A 5602-nucleotide genomic window follows, 5' to 3' on the forward strand; every position below is an offset into this window, starting at 1 on the left:
ACATCCGATCCTCGTTTGTTAAGTCTAATGACACTGCTGGTCCTGCTCACACTGCCCTACCCTATGCTTTGACTTCTTTCTCCCCTCTCTCTCCAGATAAAATCTTGCGACTTGTGACTACAGGCCGCCCAACAACCTGCCCGCTTGACCCCATCCCCTCCTCTCTTCTCCAGACCATCTCCGGTGACCTTCTCCCCTACCTCACCTCGCTGATCAACTCATCCTTGACCGCTGGCTATGTCCCTTCCGTCTTCAAGAGAGCGAGAGTTGCACCCCTTCTCAAAAAACCAACACTTGATCCCTCTGATGTCAACAACTACAGACCAGTATCCCTTCTTTCTTTTCTTTCCAAAACTATTGAGCGTGCCGTCTTTAGCCAACTATCTTGCTATCTCTCTCAGAATGACCTTCTTGATCCAAACCAGTCAGGTTTCAGGACTGGTCATTCAACTGAGACTGCTCTTCTCTTTGTCACGGAGGCTCTCCGCACTGCTAAAGCTAACTCTCTCTCCTCTGCTCTTGTCCTTCTAGACCTGTCTGCTGCCTTTGATACTGTGAACCATCAGATCCTCCTCTCCACCCTCTCCGAGCTGGGCATCTCGGCGCGGCTCACTCTTGGATTGCGTCCTACCTGACCGGTCGCTCCTACCAAGTGGCGTGGCGAGAAGCTGTCTCCGCACCACGTGCTCTCACCACTGGTGTCCCCCAGGGCTCAGTTCTAGGCCCTCTCCTATTCTCGCTATACACCAAGTCACTTGGCTCTGTCATATCCTCACATGGCCTCTCCTATCATTGCTACGCTGACGATACACAACTAATCTTCTCCTTTCCCCCTTCTGATAACCAGGTGGCGAATCGCATCTCTGCATGTCTGGCAGACATATCAGTATGGATGACGGATCACCACCTCAAGCTGAACCTTGGCAAGACGGAGCTGCTCTTCCTCCCGGGGAAGGACTGCCCGTTCCATGATCTCGCCATCACGGTTGACAACTCCGTTGTGTCCTCCTCCCAGAGTGCGAAGAGCCTTGGCGTGACCCTGGACAACACCCTGTCGTTCTCCGCTAACATCAAGGCGGTGACCCGATCCTGCAGGTTCATGCTCTACAACATTCGGAGAGTACGACCCTGCCTTACACAGGAAGCGGCACAGGTCCTAATCCAGGCACTTGTCATCTCCCGTCTGGATTACTGCAACTCGCTGTTGGCTGGGCTCCCTGCCTGTGCCATTAAACCCCTACAACTCATCCAGAATGCCGCAGCCCGTCTGGTGTTCAACCTTCCCAAGTTCTCTCACGTCACCCCGGCTCCTCCGCACACTCCACTGGCTTCCAGTTGAAGCTCGCATCTGTTACAAGTCCATGGTGCTTGCCTATGGAGCTGTGAGGGGAACGGCACCTCCGTACCTTCAGGCTCTGATCAGTCCCTACACCCAAACGAGGGCATTGCGTTCATCCACGTCTGGCCTGCTGGCTCCCTTCCTCTGCGGAAGCATAGTTCCCGCTCAGCCCAGTCAAAACTGTTCGCTGCTCTGGCACCCCAATGGTGGAACAAGCTCCCTCACGACGCCAGGACAGCGGAGTCACTCACCACCTTCCGGAGACATTTGAAACCCCACCTCTTTAAGGAATACCTGGGATAGGATAAAGTAATCCTTCTACCCCCCCTAAAAAAATAATAATAATTTGGTTACTGGATTTCTGACCCTAGTAGTTGTGTTTCTAATATTAATGTGCTGTACTGCCTGTGTAATTCCTTGTCTGAGAAAGTCTGTTACAGATGTCGTGCATACGGCTGGTATGATGCCCCTCCTAGGGGCTCAAGAAGGAGATGCAGACACTGAGATGGGGTTGACAAAGGATGACCCTTGGTTTGCTATTGGTGAGGTGGTGGAGTGATACCCTAGAGGGTGTCTAAAGGGGGCCAAAATGTACTTCCCTGTTTGTGTTTTATGTTTTATTAATCTTGTGTTTTGTGTTCTATTAATCCTGTGTTTTATGCTTTATTTATCAAGTTAACCATTGTGAATGTTTGTCTTTCCTTATGTGAAGGTTTAAAGTTCCTGGGTGGCTGGTAGCCAACCTAGTACAAGTTGGGTGTAGATGGAAGGACTGAAGGCCTTTTTTATTATCATTTTATTATCAATTTTGTAAAGTGGTTATCCCACTGGCTATAGGGTGAATGCTCCAATTTGTAAGTCGCTCTGGATAAGAGCGTCTGCTAAATGACGTAAATGTAATGATAACAACTTACATTGAGGGAAAAAAGTATTTGATCCCCTGCTGATTTTGTACGTTTGCCCACTGACAAAGACGTGATCAGTCTATAATTTTAATGGTAGGTTTATTTGAACAGTGAGAGACAGAATAACAACAACAAAATCCAGGAAAACGCATGTCAAAAATGTTATAAATTGATTTGCATTTTAATGAGGAAAATAAGTATTTGACCCCTCTGCAAAACATGACTTAGTACTTGGTGGCAAAACCCTTGTTGGCAATCACAGAGGTCAGACGTTTCTTGTAGTTGGCCACCAGGTTTGCACACATCTCCGGAGGGATTTTGTCCCACTCCTCTTTGCAGATCTTCTCCAAGTCATTAAGGTTTCGAGGCTGACGTTTGGCAACTCGAACCTTCAGCTCCCTCCACAGATTTTATATGGGATTAAGGTCTGGAGACTGGCTAGGCCACTCCAGGACCTTAATGTGCTTCTTCTTGAGCCACTCCTTTGTTGCCTTGGCCGTGTGTTTTGGGTCATTGTCATGCTGGAATACCCATCCACGACCCATTTTCAATGCCCTGGCTGAGGGAAGGAGGTTCTCACCCAAGTTTTGACGGTACATGGCCCCGTCCATCATCCCTGAAGTTGTCCTGTCCCTTTAGCAGAAAAACGCATAATGTTTCACCTCCATGTTTGACGGTGGGGATGGGTCATAGGCAGCATTCCTCCTCCTCCATACACGGCGAGTTGAGTTGATGCCAAAGAGCTCGATTTTGGTCTCATCTGACCACAACACTTTCACCCAGTTCTCCTCTGAATCATTCAGATGTTAATTGGCAAACTTCAGACGTGCCTGTATATGTGCTTTCTTGAGCAGGGGGCCCTTACGGGCGCTGCAGGATTTCGGTCCTTCACGGCGTAGTGTGTTACCAATTGTTTTCTTGGTGACTATGGTCCCAGCTACCTTGAGATCGTTGACAATATCCTCCCGTGTAGTTCTGGGCTGATTCCTCACCGTTCTCATGATCATTGCAACTACACGAGGTGAGATCTTGCATGGAGCCCCAGGCCGAGGGAGATTGACAGTTATTTTGTGTTTCTTCCATTTGCGAATAATCACACCAACTGTTGTCACCTTCTCACCAAGCTGCTTGGCAATGGTCTTGTAGCCCATTCCAGCCTTGTGTAGGTCTACAATCTTGTCCCTGACATCCTTGGAGAGCTCTTTGGTCTTGGCCATGGTGGAGAGTTTGGAATCTGATTGATTGATTGCTTCTGTGGACAGGTGTCTTTTATACAGGTAACAAGCTGAGATTAGGAGCACTCCCTTTAAGAGTGTGCTCCTATTCTCAGCTCGTTACCTGTATAAAAGACACCTGGGAGCCAGAAATCTTTCTGATTGAGAGGGGGTCAAATACTTATTTCCCTCATTAAAATGCAAATCAATTTATAACATTTTTGACATGCGTTTTTCTGGATTTTTTTGTTGTTATTCTGTCTCTCACTGTTCAAATAAACCTACCATTAAAATTATAGACTGATCATTTCTTTGTCAGTGGGCAAACGTACAAAATCAGCAGGGGATCAAATACTTTTTTCCCTCACTGTATGCCTGGCAACAGTGTGCAACTGTGAAGCGCCAAGGGGCTGGGACCAGCCTGTACACCAACGATAGGCTGAGTAAGTCTAAACCACGCTCAGTCTCTACTCTGATAGGCCAGCAGGGAGCGGGAACTATCTCTGTCAGAGTATTTAGGGAAGAACTTATAACAATGGATCAGTTCTCTGAGTGCCCTGCGTGGTATTTCAGTGGACCCGTATATACGAACATCATATTTACCATTGAAGGTTTTGCATTAATTAAAATACTAGTCTATTTTAGAAGACGTGTATTGACCTCTTTCGTTCCCAATACCAGATTTGAATTGACGCAACTTAACAATATTAAAAAAGGCACAAGCCGCTAATAATAACAACGCAAGCCTATTGGAACACTTTGCTATACCCATTCATTGTAATTGCACACGCATTTTATGGCTTATAAAAGTGTTAAACAAAGTCTTGACAGTGCTGACTAACAACTTAAACATGAACTTACTCATAAAAACAGCAGCGCTTTGCTGTATTTGTTGACTTTCTCTCTAGTCATGGTTTTTACAGTTTTGAAATCTCACAGCATCAACTTTGCTGTGCGTTCAAGGCTTATTTTTACAGTCTTTGGCTCGAGGTCAAACAAGGCGATCTGAACTATCTGATTAGCCAGCGGTAGGCCAGTAGGTACACTTGATTTTCTCTCTGGGCCTGCCGGGAAGGCGGAGTTCTACCCTCAGACCCATGAAATGGTAAAAAAAAGGAACACTTTGCCTTCTCGGCGCTAGGACTGCTGAATCAAGTGCATCTGGCGGGAACATCGCAAAACGATTTAAAAAAAGATATATGCAAGGCTTTATCGTTTGTTTTTGTTGTTTTACAGAAATGTTTGATGATCTAATAGGAATTCCTCTGAGATCGACCAGTAGATCGCGACCAACTGGTTTGTGACCACTGGCCTAGATAAATAATGATTTATCAAATGTAGTTGAAAATACAAACAAAAAATGTCATAATTAAAGCCTAATAACGTTACAACCAAATAACATGCTGACACTTTATTTTATTTTTATAATTCCACTCAGATGAGTTTCAATTGGAACAAGTGAATTTGACTTAGTAGACAAGCAAAACCATTGTCTATGGAGTTTAAGACAGTATTGCTGCTGAGGGTTGTCATTTGGCCTAGAACAAACCATATAACCATGTTGACTTCCTGCCATTGCATATACTGAGTTACAGTCTGTGATGTTTACAACTGGAATGGACATTTTGAGGTGAAAGAACAGGATGTGATGTCATTGTGCTTCATGTTCTATTGAATCTAAATAGGTGTTTGGTTGATGTGTGGTTGTGTTGAACTCAACGCTCTGACATCCATTAAAATGCATAAACACATTTGCAGAACACTTGAGGGTTTATTCCCTTAACTAGCTACGTTGGTTATGTTTTGTACAAATATGAAGGTGGGTTTCAATCTCAAGACCTCAAACCCCAAATATGGCAGCAAACTGTTTACAGTGTTGAACACAGTATAGATACCTTCACCAATCTAGATCATAAAACAGATACACCCAGCCACACAATATAAGCCAAACTTCAGAACACTCCACTTTCCTGTGGGTGTTGTGTTTATTAATGTGTTATTATAATCAGAGAATAGCTCTCTGGTTATAGCTGTGACAGAATACATGTCTCTGTTGGTGACCCCATGCTGGCTGATATTATAAAATCAAGACAACTATCCCATCCTGTGCTCAGAGCTGAAGAACAGTGATACAAGAAACAGTG

This window comes from Coregonus clupeaformis, unplaced genomic scaffold (assembly GCF_020615455.1).
Source record: "Coregonus clupeaformis isolate EN_2021a unplaced genomic scaffold, ASM2061545v1 scaf0033, whole genome shotgun sequence".
In the NCBI taxonomy this organism is placed as follows: Eukaryota; Metazoa; Chordata; class Actinopteri; order Salmoniformes; family Salmonidae; genus Coregonus; species Coregonus clupeaformis.